General features: G+C 47.9%; 1 protein-coding gene and 1 long non-coding RNA gene across 3 annotated transcripts in view; one reads left to right on the top strand and one right to left on the bottom strand.

Moving 5' to 3' along the window:
- The window catches only part of ADAMTS3 (ADAM metallopeptidase with thrombospondin type 1 motif 3), a 281,800-nt gene that overhangs the window by 139,846 nt on the left and 127,855 nt on the right, over nt 1-14,099 (top strand). The window lies entirely within an intron of this gene.
- LOC148505401 (uncharacterized) overlaps nt 1-14,099 on the bottom strand; it is a 156,801-nt gene that overhangs the window by 25,446 nt on the left and 117,256 nt on the right. The window lies entirely within an intron of this gene.

Raw genomic sequence — 14,099 nt, 5'->3', positions numbered from 1 at the left:
GGCTTCAGACGGTAGGCGTTTCCATGGGAACGCCTCCGTCTGGCAGGCACGCCCCCTGCACGCCCACCAAAGGGGGCGTGCTGTCAATAAACATCGACAGCACGCCCCATTTGGTGCGAGACCCGGAACGATGGAAAGCCCGTCGCTCCCCGGGTCTCGCGCATGCGCGCGACGGAGCTCCCTCCGTCGTGCGCATGCGCAGTGGGGAACATCGACCCGCTTGCGAGCATACTGCTGCTCGCGAGCGGGTCTGAATGACCCCCTAAGCTACCTAAGAACCCCCTCCCTCCCAACTCAAATTAAAGATAGTAAAACAACATAACTGACAAGGGCAATAAACAAAATGGGGATGCAATCGGGAAACCGGCTGACGTGATCCCGACAGACGGCTTCCCGACTGCTTTATCCTGGCGTGGGTTAAATGACAGGCGTCTATATCTAGACGCCTGTCATTTTCCCGACACCGGGAGACAGGCGCCCGGCATCCCGATTGTAGTGATGCCGGGCGCCGCAAGTAGACAGCCGCGGGGGGGGGGAGGGTTAGGTTTAGGGCACCCGGGGGGACTTTGGGTTAGGCAACCCCCCGGGAGGGTTAGGGTTAGGCTAGGGGGAGGGAGGGTTAGGGTTAGGCACCCCCGGGGGGGACTTAGGTTTAGGCAGCGGGGAAGGGGGGGGTTAGGGTTAGGCACTTGGGGGGGAGGTTAGGGTTAGGCACCCCTAAGGACGGTTAGGAGGGTTAGGTTAGTTTTTACTTACCTCAGGATGTTCGGGATTTCCAGCGCTGTCGGGCTACCGCTGCCGGGATCTGTTCAGCTGTCGGGCTGTCGCTGCCGGGAATCGAACTGCCGGAGTTCCTCGTATACAGAATATTTAGCAATTTGCAAAAATATATAAAACAGAAAATAAAATAAAACAGGCAAATTAGTGATATATTAAAGACATACAGAAAACACACAAAAAATATATATATACAAATTTGCAGCCATAAGAGAAAGGGCCAGATAAATCATCTCAATTGGCTAGACACGATGATTAGGCTTCAACACACTAATCTGGCCAGGCTTCAGCCCCTTGAAAGAATGGAATTAAAGAGACATTCCCGTCCGAGCTCACTTGAGGATTAGCAGGAGAGTACATAGGGTACTGAAATAACAAATCCCGCAGTCTCTGCACACCTAACAGGATTTGAGAACGAGTCTTTTGAAGGACCACAACTATATTGAAATATCCAGAAATGAAATAGTGTACAAACTTGGGTACGATCACATCCATTGGAAACTATGAATCCAGAAAACAGTCAGTTGCAGAAACCATGAGGGCCGTAAACTCAGAAAGCGAATGTATATCCTGCACCACTCCATCACAATACTTCCAAGAGATACCACAGGGAGAAAGGATTTACGCCTTAATATCATCAAACTTATTGAGAAGCCGCTGAGTAGAGGCAGTAATAGCCTGAAGCATTTGTTGCAGTGAGTTATCCATGTTTTCAATATACAGTCTCGGAGAACTACAAATTCACTTTAAGCAGGTGTACTATATGGAACGGACCACAGGAGCCACCAATCCACCAGGAGCAAGCAGGAGTGAAAATCAGATGACTACTGAAACAGGAAACAATGGAGCAGTGCAGGATCCCTCAGTAGAAAAATGAGCAGACTACAAGGATGACCAGGATGCAGAACACAGAATCTTCTTTCGAAAATGGCTACTGCTGCTGGAAGCTGTCAGCAGAGAGAATTGCAGGCTAGGATCCCCAGAGAAATACAGGCACAGGCTGAATAGGAATCCCCCAGCAGCCGTATAGGAACAGATCCACACTTATTAGCAGCCAGAAGGTGAAGAAGGGCGTTTAAGCCAGCCCAGGATGAAGAGGCACTGCAGGTAGTTAACCCAGTCAGAGAGCCAGCACAGGAGCAGCAGAACAGCAGGGAGACCCGGCAAGGAGCCCAGTGTCAAGACGGCGGCGGCTAGCACACAGCGCCCCCAGACACCAAAGCTCACAGATGGGAGCCAAAGCGGAGACAGCCAGCAGGAGTCACTCCCATGACTCCGGTGAATGTAGCCCACGACTCGGAAACTTGCAGGTAAGAGATCGGCCGCGGGAGCAGGGGGAGGAGGCGGGGACACCAGCAGGAGAGAGGCAGAGAACCCGGTCACATTAGATACAGGGGAAACAGCAGAGAGGGGTCGCACAAGCAGCCCACCACAGCACTCCAGGGATGCAGGAGGGGATGCCCCATGAGTACAGGTACACCAATGGAGGAACAACCAAACAAATAGGATAAATATCAGGATATTCGTGGGAGAGCTGGCAAAAAGCTGCCTATGCCATGCTACTCCAGGCCACACCCCCCCATCGGTCACCATTTTATTGGATGTAAGCAAATTTAATTTATTGAGAAATTCTTTTTTTTTTAAATAACCAATTGGTATTTTACCAACAAGGGACCTTTCAGCCATGTTTCGGGTGATTTTTTGGTGAGAGGGTCTCATTCCAGAAAGTACAGCTAAGCCATTGATGTGGTAGCCTTGGAACTAATACAAGAAGAATCCACCCTCATTTGTCCTAGCTACCGGATTTAATCAAAGAAAGACATGTTCACAACAAGGAACTAATTGAGTAATTGTGCGGTTACATACCTCCCAACTGAAGAGGGGCCCTTTGCGCGACGGAGATGCGCACATCGGAAAAGGGGGTGGGGCTTCCTGAAAAGGGGTGGGGCATCCAGGAAATAGGGCGGAGTCTCACGGCAACCCCCATTTGTGTCACTATAGGGGGCGTGCCCAGCACTTTCAGAGATGCTGGGCAGCCCCCAGGCTCTCCCTACACTAGGGAACAGATGCCATGCGCATCTGTTCAACTTCTGCACACCTCAACTTGTGCTCTCCCCAACTTCCCCCCCACCACGGGACACTGCGGCCTGTGGGTGGGACAGCGGGACAGTCCCAGAAAAACAGGACTGTCCCTCTGAATGTGGCACAGTTGGGAGGTATGCGGTTAAGAACCAGTGTTTACATTTGTATATTTGCACCTTTCTAGCGCCCTCAGATCTTTTTTATTGTATGTTGTTTTTTGGGGACCACTAACAGGTTCCAGTTTGAAGAGCTGCTTATTTTTTCAGCGCAAGATAAAGGTATTGTGTATTGATATATACATACAGTCAGGTCCATAAATATTGGGACAATGACGGAATTTTCATATTTTGTCCTCTATTCACCACCACAATGGTTTTGAAATGAAACAAACAAGATGTGATTTAACTGCAGACTTTCAGATTTAATTTGAGGGTAATTACATCCAAATCAGGTGAACGGTGTAGGAATTACAACAGTTTCTATATGTGCCTCCCACTTTTTAAGGAGCCAAAAGTAATGGGACAAACTAAACAATCCTAAATCTAACTTTCACTTTTTAATACTTTGTTGCAAATCCTTTGCAGGCAATTAGAGCCTGAAGTCTGGAACGCATAGACATCACCAGATGCTGGGTTTCATCCCTGGTGATGCTCTGCCAGGCCTCTACTGCAAATGTCTTCAGTTCCTGCTTGTTCTTGGGGCATTTTCCCTTCAGTTTTGTCTTCATCAAGTGAAATGCATGCTCAATCGGATTCAGGTCAGGGGATTGACTTGGCCATTGCATAACATTCCACTTTTTAGCCTTAAAAAACTCTTTGGTTGCTTTTGCAGTATGCTTCGGGTCATTGTCCATCTGCACTGTGAAGCGCTGTCCAATGAGTTCTGAAGCATTTGACTGAATATGAGCATATAATATTGCCTGAAACACTTCAGAATTCATTCTGCTGCTTTTGTCAGCAGTCACATCATCAATAAATACAAGGGAACAAGTTCTATTGGCAGCCATACATGCCCACGCCATGACACTACCACCACCATGCTTCACTGATGAGGTGGTATGTTTTGGATCATGAGCAGTTCCTTTCCTTCTCTTCTCTTCCCATCACTCTGGTACAAGTTGATCTTTGTCTCATCTGTCAATAGGATGTTGTTCCAGAACTGTAATGGCTTTTTTAGATGTTGTTTGGCAAAGTCTAATCTGGTCTTCCTGTTTTTGTGGCTCACCAATGGTTTGCATCTTGTGGTGAACCCTCTATATTCACTTTTGTGAAGTCTTCTCTTGATTGTTGACTTTGACACATATACATCTACCTCCTGGAGAGTGTTCTTGATTTGGCTAACTGTTGTGAAGGGGTTTTTCCTCACCAGGGATATAATTATTTTGTCATCCCCCACAGTTGTTTTCCGTGGTCTTACGGGTCTTTTGGTGTTGCTGAGCTCTCCGGTGCGTTCTTTCTTTTTAAGAATGTTCCACACAGTTGATTTGGCCACACCTAATGTTTTTGCTATCTCTCTGATGGGTTTGTTTTGATTTTTCAGCCTAATGATGGCTTGCTTCACTGATAGTGACAGCTCTTTGGATCTCATATTGAGAGTTGACAGCAACTGATTCCAAATGCAAATGTCACACCTAGAATCAACCCCAGACCTTTTACCTGCTTAATTGATAATGAAATAACGAGGGAATAGCCCACAACCTGTCCATGAAATAGCTTTTGAGTTGATAGTCCCATTACTTTTGGCCCCTTAAAAAGTGGGAGGCACATATTGAAACTGTTGTAATTCCTACACCGTTCACCCGATTTGGATGTAATTACCCTCAAATTAAATCTGAAAGTCTGCAGTTAAAGCACATCTTGTTTGTTTCATTTCAAAACCATTGTGGTGGTGAATAGAGGCCAAAATCTGAAAATTCTGTCAATGTCCCAATATTTATGGACCTGACTGTATATATGCAAGTATGTAGTCAGTTTAGCTTGTCAGTAGAACAGTGAATTTATTTATCTTTTTACCTGTACTTCCCTGTATTTTCATTTTAATTGATTAATGACATTCTTTACTAATGCCATGCCATTTTTTTTGCATTAGTAATTAGATAAATTATAATGCCTGTTTGTTATTTTTACAGACTTGTAGAACGCGTGTTCAACCCTGCTCGTGATGCAGTGTGAAATGGTAACCCGTGATGCAGTGTGAAAGGGTCCCATTCACTGCATAGGAAGAGCCGGTGCTTAGAGATGAGGTCATCTCCAAGCGCCGGATCATCATGTGATTCTGATGACGCCATCGACCCGGTATTAGTGCTGGGTCGAGCCGCCAGTCTGAAAGGGGTCTCAGCTTGGTCGCACCCGTGATGGGCGCGTGAACAAAATCCTGGGTGCGACTTGGCACACAGATGTATAAAAGGTATTAGTCTGCATGTAATGTAAATGAGACCTTTCAATTACACTATACTATTATCCCTATGCTGATTAAAGGATTACTTTGTATGGAATGACTTGTAATATTTGCCAAGGATGAAATTGTCTGCAAATCTTGTAATCTGTGTTTCTGGTGATGGGTATAGGCTCTCTCCCTATACAAGAAATATTTCTAACAGTTTGCCTCTCAAACAGAGCTGCAGAATAAATGTTCTTTATAAAGGCATGTGCATAACATGGAGTATTTATAGTACATTCCCATGGGATGCTGTGCTGCACCACCTACTTCAACCAGTTCAAAACCATTTTTAGAACAGGAGCCAGTGTGTGAATTTACCACCTATATGCTATCACACTGTTCTTCTAAAGCATGAGTATGAACTGTGATATTTGGTTACATCTTGTTATTCATCGCAGTCACCAGGTTAATGTATTGAAAACACCATAAAAGGGGAATTCTCAAAAGTAGAAGACAGAACACATTGTCAAAGGACAGCTTTTTCAAAGTGGAGTAGAGAGAAAAAAGTGTAGGAAGGTACTGTAAATCCTGAGAACATATGTTTTGTTCTGTGCTTTAGTCTATTTTAAACCATTTGTACTGTCTTCCACTTTTCAGAATATATATATATATATATAAATAAGAATATTATGTATGTGATAAGTTATGTTAAGGTATATTGCTTTAAAAAAAATTACAGTGGCTGTGAACATCTATAAATTTATTAAAGCGAATTACAACAACTAGTTAGGTACACATTTGCCATGTAACTACGTCAAATTCCATCCTAATTTCATCTTCACTAAACCAAATAAATGGTACAGTAGTTCAAACAATATCTTGCAGATGAAGAATATCCTTTTACATATCATCCATTTCACTTGTATAGATATTATTTATATCCATTAAAACAGTATGCCCGTTACATTACCAATGATCCTTTTGCATTTTTAATTTTTTTTTTACTATAGCTATTTTTGTTAACACTATTTAACAGGTTCTAGCTATAGGTTACAACTTATGGTGCATACAAATGGGACGATCGTCAACGATATCGATATCGTTGTAAGTTCTCCCGGGTGTGCTGGATGATCGATATCGGTCATCCAGCACGCCACAAACTCACCAATGATGGCCATAATCGGTGATCGCGGGTTGCTAGAGTAACCTAGAGACACCACAGCCAGCTTACACCAGAGCTCTTCATTGCTGCGGAGAACTCGGTCGAGCCTTGCTGCTTCCAGAACCCTCTCTACCCACCACCCGCAGGGCCGTGCTGGGCATCACACCTAGCAAAGCCCTTCGCACCCCTCTTGATCACCACTCCACCTGCTAGACCCAGGCGACCACACATCGCCCCCTGGGAGCAACCAACACCAGCTCCACTCACAGCTGTTCGTCCAGCAGCAATCCCTAAGCGATCCACACCAGCAGGCACCCACCAGGCAGCGGGAACAGAACGCCAGCAACGCGGTGCACCAAGCCCCACAGTGCACCAGCAAGCCACTACCACACACAGAGCTTCCTCCAACCACTGACACCGCAGCAGCCATCCAACACCGCATGTGCAAAAGGAAACTAACACCAGCTACCAGCAGCCCATGCCTTTTTCACCAACAAATCCTACCGGTAGGTAAGTGACTCCGAGACTTATACCCCTGCGCGGGACGCCACCAGGGTGTACATCCACATCCGTCAGACCCGCTGCCAACCCACCACTCCCCTCCCCCCGAGACATCCTAAGACTGTTGACCAAACGTCCAGCAGGGGTAACGTGCCGGTCTATTGAACTGCACGGAAAGGAGCCCCCTAAAAGGGTCCACTCATCTCCCCAGTCTCCACCCACACACACCCCCAAGTGGATCGCTCACCCCACCTGGGTGCCTTGGACCGAACAGGATTAGTACTGTTTTTTTCCAATAAACCCTTTGGCCCCCATTTCTGCCTCTGTCTTCATTTCCTCACCCACCACCTCCAGTCCATTAGACCCCCTTCCCTCCCTACACCCCATCACTCCACACACAACATTGAACACATAAGACCACAACACTATTACTCCAGCATTACACCCATAGGGCGAGCGCACCCTCCGCACCCTCTACCACATTATATCGTTACACAGGACCCGGTACTCCTGCTTTTAGGAAGGTGCAGCACCCCGACACAAACAATACATCTCACATCCCATCTGCCCATACAGCAGAGCGCAGTTCTAACCCATCATTTGCAGTTATCTTCATTAGTACCCAGAACTGGCCCACTCTGTCCTTGAGCAGAGAACACACAGAAACACCCACTACACCCCAATAGTACCAACGACATCACATCCACACATGGGAATTTTCAACATCAGAGAGACAAGATTAGATAGGGCCAATACTCTCCCCTGTGACCTAGATCACAGCGTTAAACTACATAACAACAGCAACACATTTTGCCATACTTACCTACAATTAGAGAAATTAATCACCAGAGAAACAAAACTATGGTGGGACACACACATACTCCAATGGCTCTCTGACAACGACATCATACCAAAAGGCCTAGTAGTACAGAAAACACCATCACACAGTCAAGATAACCAACACTTCATGACCCAATGGAAGCACATTCTACATAACTGCTCCAAACAACTGATCAACCTTATCATCACCAACCATAAAGAGGAATTATCCACACTCGACACACAAATCAACACCCTGGATAAGGATCTAGACCCCTACAAAAGCGAGGAGGAGTTTAGGAACCTGGTCACACTCACCAGGACCAAACTACATAAAACAGAGCAAGCCATCATAGAAACAAAAAAAAACAAAATTCTACGAGACAAGTTTGGTAAGACCAACCGCAACAACTCCAACCACAAACCCACCATCAAAAACCACAGGAGCAAGACACAGACAGACAGACACAAAATCACAACCAAAACACAACCCCCAAACAGGGAGACCACAAGGACGCAGCACCGACCCCCCAGATACACTCATCTACAAGAAATTAGAACTTACCTACCAACAATATATGTCCAAAGTCCACAAGGACCACAACCCGACAAACACCCAACCTACACACATAGACTACACAGACGTCCAGGAACTAGACTCTGACATAGACACATCCTTCAGCATAGACGAGATAGAAGACCCATCGGACTCTGAACAATACGAAGACCTAGCCAGAAACTCCCTGAGAAAAGGGTGGGTCAACACTCTCAGAGACACCTCTGCACTCACCACCACACAGTACATTCCAAAACACACACTATCAACACACCTCACCACCAGCAAGATGTACACCCACAAACACAGAAGAACAATGGTCCAATCATTTTTTAGATTTGGAGGCAGGCAGCCGCACCTGCCTATCACCATCACTAATCATACACCCACACAGCATAAAGAGAAAACTAGACCAACGAGACGTGGATGCAGAGGCGGACACCCGACCAGATCCCAAACACCCACCGACCCCCCAACACCCGACAACAATGGCATCTTCAACCTCAGCTCACGCATCCTCACACCAAAAGACATCATTCTCCTCAACAAAGGCCTCAAGTTCGCACCCAACAACCACCTTAACAAATTCGAAACCTACCTAGACATCAACAGATTTGTCCGCAAACTAACCTTAAAAAAGTACTTCCTAATCAACAAAACCACCTCAGAAACCAACCCTGACAAATTCAAGCACACAACACTAAGACCACCTTCCAAATTCTTCCCCAGCCATCTTAAAGGACATTTCATCAACACCTTCGCACACATGGTAACGGAAGACATGAACAAACTTGACACCCGAATCAAACACCGCAACCCTAACCTCACGGCAGGCGAATGCAGTGCACTCAAAGAACTCAAAACTGACACCAACCTCATAATTAAACCAGCTGATAAAGGAGGGGGAATAGTACTCTTGAACAAAACTGATTACATCACAGAATCCCTACGCATACTACAAGACACAAACACATACTAGACCCTCAGGACAGATCCCACACATAACTTTAACATGACACTCAAACACATACTCCAAAACGGACTAGACAAAGGTATCTTGAACAAACACGAATACAACTTCATATACAACTCCAACCCCATCATTCCAGTTTTCTACTATCTCCCGAAAATACACAACAGCATCACCAATCCACCAGGCAGACCAATCATATCCGGCATCAATTCCATATCAAGCAACCTCTCACAATACATTGACCATTTCCTGCAACCACACGTCAAACGCCAACGATCACACCGCCAGGACACCACCCATGTACTCAAAATCCTCGACAACATAACATGGGGTGATGACCACTGGCTGGTCACCAGCGATGTTACATCACTCTACACTGTAATCAATCACACACAAGGACTCGACAGCATCAACGAACACCTCAAACACGACGATTTACTGGAACCAGACCAATTATCCTTCATTCTACAAGGCATTGACTACATCCTTTCACATAACTATTTCTGGTTCAATGGGGAGTTTTTCCTGCAGAGGACGGGCACCGCCATGGGGACGAAGTTCGCGCCCAGCTATGCGAACCTGTTCATGAGTAGCTGGGAAGACTCCCACATATGGACGGGCCATGGCTGGGACGCGAACTTGGTCCTATGGACGAGGTACATCGACGACGTCCTCTGCATCTGGAAAGGCCCCCTCAACACATTACTTGACTTCATCAAGTACATCAATGATAACGATAGAAACCTCCATTTCACGACACACTACAGCCAGACATCAGTCAACTTCCTCGACTTGGAAGTCTTCATTGAAAACCAACAGATACATACCAGAACCTACCAAAAACCAGTGGACGTCAACAGCTACATCCTATCCACCAGTGGTCACCACCCCACCTGGCTTGACAATATCCCCACAGGACAATTCAAACGCATTAGACGCAACTGCACAAGACTCACAGACTACAAGGAACAAGCCAACACCCTCAAAAAAACTATTTTTGGACAAAGCATACAAACCAGACAAGTTAGAACACACCCTCATACAAATAGGTAAAGAAGACAGACAGCCACTTGACTACAAACAAAAACCACAAGATATACAGAACAACATCCCATTTATCACGCAATACAACACACACGCAAACAGCATAAAACGCATCGTGAACAAACATTGGCACCTACTACTACAAGACGAACAACTCATCGACAGCTTACCCAGCAAACCAAAAGTCATCTACAGGAAAGCCCCCAACATACAGAACCAACTGGTACGCAATCACATCCCTCCCCTGCAACATTCACAAACTACCCTGGACAACTCTAGACCCACACAAGGTTTTTTCCACTGCGGTACGTGCACCAACTGTACCACCTTGAAATATCGCAGCACCAGACCCACCACATCATTCACATCAACACAGACAGGAGAAACATACAAAATACAGGAACACATAACATGCAACACCACGAACGTCATATATCTTATACAATGCCCCTACAACCAACAATACATCGGCAGAACCACCAGACCACTTAAAACCAGGATCCAAGAACACCTCAGAAACATCACGAAACAGACAGACAACCACAGCATACCGATACACTTCCAAGAACACCACCATAGCAACACGACAGGCATCAGATTCACAGGCATTAAACACATCAAGAAAAACTGGAGGGGGGGGACCACACCAAGACCCTAAACAAGGAGGAACTCCGATGGATCTTCACCCTCAAAACACTAGCACCCAAAGGACTAAACATCGATAACGAGATTAAATCAGTCATCTCCAAATGAACACGGCCACCATATACTTGACACATTAACAACACCGATCCCCACGCAACCCCGCGTACTCAACCTCTTAAAATGTCAAGACAATCCGACCTTCCACCCTCTGACCATCCAAACCCCCCTCCACTAAATCATCTACCACCTCCCCCTACCGCCCCCATCAAGCCATACTCACCTTTAAATGCTGACACCCAGAATCAGTGATCCCCATTCACCCCCCGCATCACCGTTACCTTGACATCCCCTTCCCCAACCAACCCTGCCCTAACACATACACACCCTGACACCTTGATCACTATCACCCCCATACCCCTGATATCGACCGCACCACCCATTCCAATACCCCCACCCACATCCCAAACGGACTCCCCCCGACACAACAGACAGCGGCCCTCACACTTATACACCTAGTCACGACCTCATCCAAGCCACCCCCGTCCCCCTCACCTCATCGCCCAGCACATTAAGCACCCATTACACCCCACTGCCACACACATTTAAGACACACCACGCCCCCCGCTTCTCTATGTTGCTATGGCTCCTGTCTGCAACACATCACCGATCCGTAACATGAACACACACCTGCCCCCTACCCCCCCTCACGCTACATTTTATCCCAGCCCCCACACACATTCCTGCCTCTATAGTGACCACAACACCCCAAGATGGCACCCCTCCCCCCCCCTCTCCACAACAAGACCATTTACACACTACTGCACCAAACACATTCCACACACTAAGAACCTATTAGAGTCAACACACCAACCTTACTCCTCCTCGCCACACGTTAACACACACTTCCCCGTGTCAGTCGATTTAACCACTTGGCCACACCACATATATACTTACACAACCCTGGCATTCCACACATCATACAGGTTAGCGATACTAACCACTACTCCCACCCTCCCACCACACGCGGCTATCATCTAGACACCATTATACACATAACAGGAATGTCCACTACAGCACTGCCAGCTTGACACATGCCACACGCACCAGTCTTATTCCATCTCCCCCTGCCCGATCACCTAGCCACCATCCCCGGAGAGATGCCCATCCACACCTCCCCGGACCCCTGCGGTCACCCGAGCCACCAACCATCACCCTCATAATCACCCCCACACACACGTTTGGCCGCCTGCACCAGGGGACTAATCTACCACGACAATGCGGTTTCACATCCCCACCTCCACAATAATTGCCTTACACACCCCGGTGCCCCTGACCCCCACCCTACTCGCCACATGCCCCTGCCCGCTCATTAAATCCTACACACAGCACAAAACACTCCGCACACCTCCTCCGCCCAACGCACGCCAGAGCCAGCTGTCACCTTAACCCATGTAAACATACGGAAACCCTACACAGCACAAGATTGGCTGCCAGCACCACGTGACCACCTCCAACCAACCGCACCCGGTCTCGATCCCCATAGCAGCTGCATAATGCATTAAAGCACACCAGCCCCAGCATACACACCCACATCAGCAGAGCACACGATTGGCTGCCGACACCACATGACCGCCGCTGACCATTCACAGCCGGTCACAATCCCCATAGCAGCCACATATGCACCCAAACACGAGCCCCAGCTAACACACCCACAGCAGCACAGTAAACCATTGGCTGCCCAAACCACGTGGCGTTATCACCCAACCACAGGCTTAGCCTCGCACAATCACCCACGACCTATCAGATATATGGGCCACACCCACTCTTAGCCCTGATTGGTCATCTCCACCACCTGACAAACACAGAACCCGGAAGTTCCACATTTAAACCTCACACATGCATAGCCACACTTCTTACCTCCTTGAAGAAGGCAGAGCCCCTGCCAAAATGCGTTGGAGACCCCCTACATTCTGACACCACAGCCAGCTTACACCAGAGCTCTTCATTGCTGCGGAGAACTCGGTCGAGCCTTGCTGCTTCCAGAACCCTCTCTACCCACCACCCGCAGGGCCGCGCTGGGCATCACACCTAGCAAAGCCCTGCGCACCCCTCTTGATCACCACTCCACCTGCTAGACCCAGGCGACCACGCACCGCCCCCTGAGAGCCACCAACACCAGCTCCACTCACAGCTGTTCGTCCAGCAGCAATCCCTAAGCGATCCACACCAGCAGGCACCCACCAGGCAGCGGGAACAGAACGCCAGCAACGCGGTGCACCAAGCCCCACAGTGCACCAGCAAGCCACTACCACACACAGAGCTTCCTCCAACCGCTGACACCGCAGCAGCCATCCAACACCGCATGTGCAAAAGGAAACTAACACCAGCTACCAGCAGCCCATGCCTTTTTCACCAACAAATCCTACCGGTAGGTAAGTGACTCCGAGACTTATACCCCTGCGCGGGACGCCGCCAGGGTGTACATCCACATCCGCCAGACCCGCTGCCAACCCACCACTCCCCTCCCCCCGAGACATCCTAAGATTGTTGACCAAACGTCCAGCAGGGGTAACGTGCCGGTCTTTTGAACTGCACGGAAAGGAGCCCCTAAAAGGGTCCACTCACCTCCCCAGTCTCCACCCACACACACCCCCAAGTGGATCGCTCACCCCACCTGGGTGCCAGGGACCGAACAGGATTAGTACTGTTTTTTTCCAATAAACCCTTTGGCCCCCATTTCTGCCTCTGTCTTCATTTCCTCACCTACCACCTCCAGTCCATTAGACCCCCTTCCCTCCCTACACCCCATCACTCCACACACAACATTGAACACATAAGACCACAACACTATTACTCCAGCATTACACCCATAGGGCGAGCGCACCCTCCGCACCCTCTACCCCATTATATCGTTACACAGGACCCGGTACTCCTGCTTTTAGGAAGGTGCAGCACCCCGACACAAACAATACATCTCACATCCCATCTGCCCATACAGCAGAGCGCAGTTCTAACCCATCATTTGCGCTAGAGTAACCTGGTCGATATCGACCAGGTTGGCCTGCATGCACAGGCGATGGACGATATGGCTATCGTCCATTTTAATTGTACTGTGTGTATGCACCATTAGTCTAGCTAATGTTATGCAGGGAATGAAAACC

This window comes from Taudactylus pleione, unplaced genomic scaffold, assembly GCF_031769625.1.
Source record: "Taudactylus pleione unplaced genomic scaffold, aTauple2 ptg000454l, whole genome shotgun sequence".
NCBI classification, from domain to species: Eukaryota; Metazoa; Chordata; class Amphibia; order Anura; family Myobatrachidae; genus Taudactylus; species Taudactylus pleione.
Note: the sequence above shows the minus strand (reverse complement) of the source record. Positions and strands in the feature narration are given on the sequence as shown.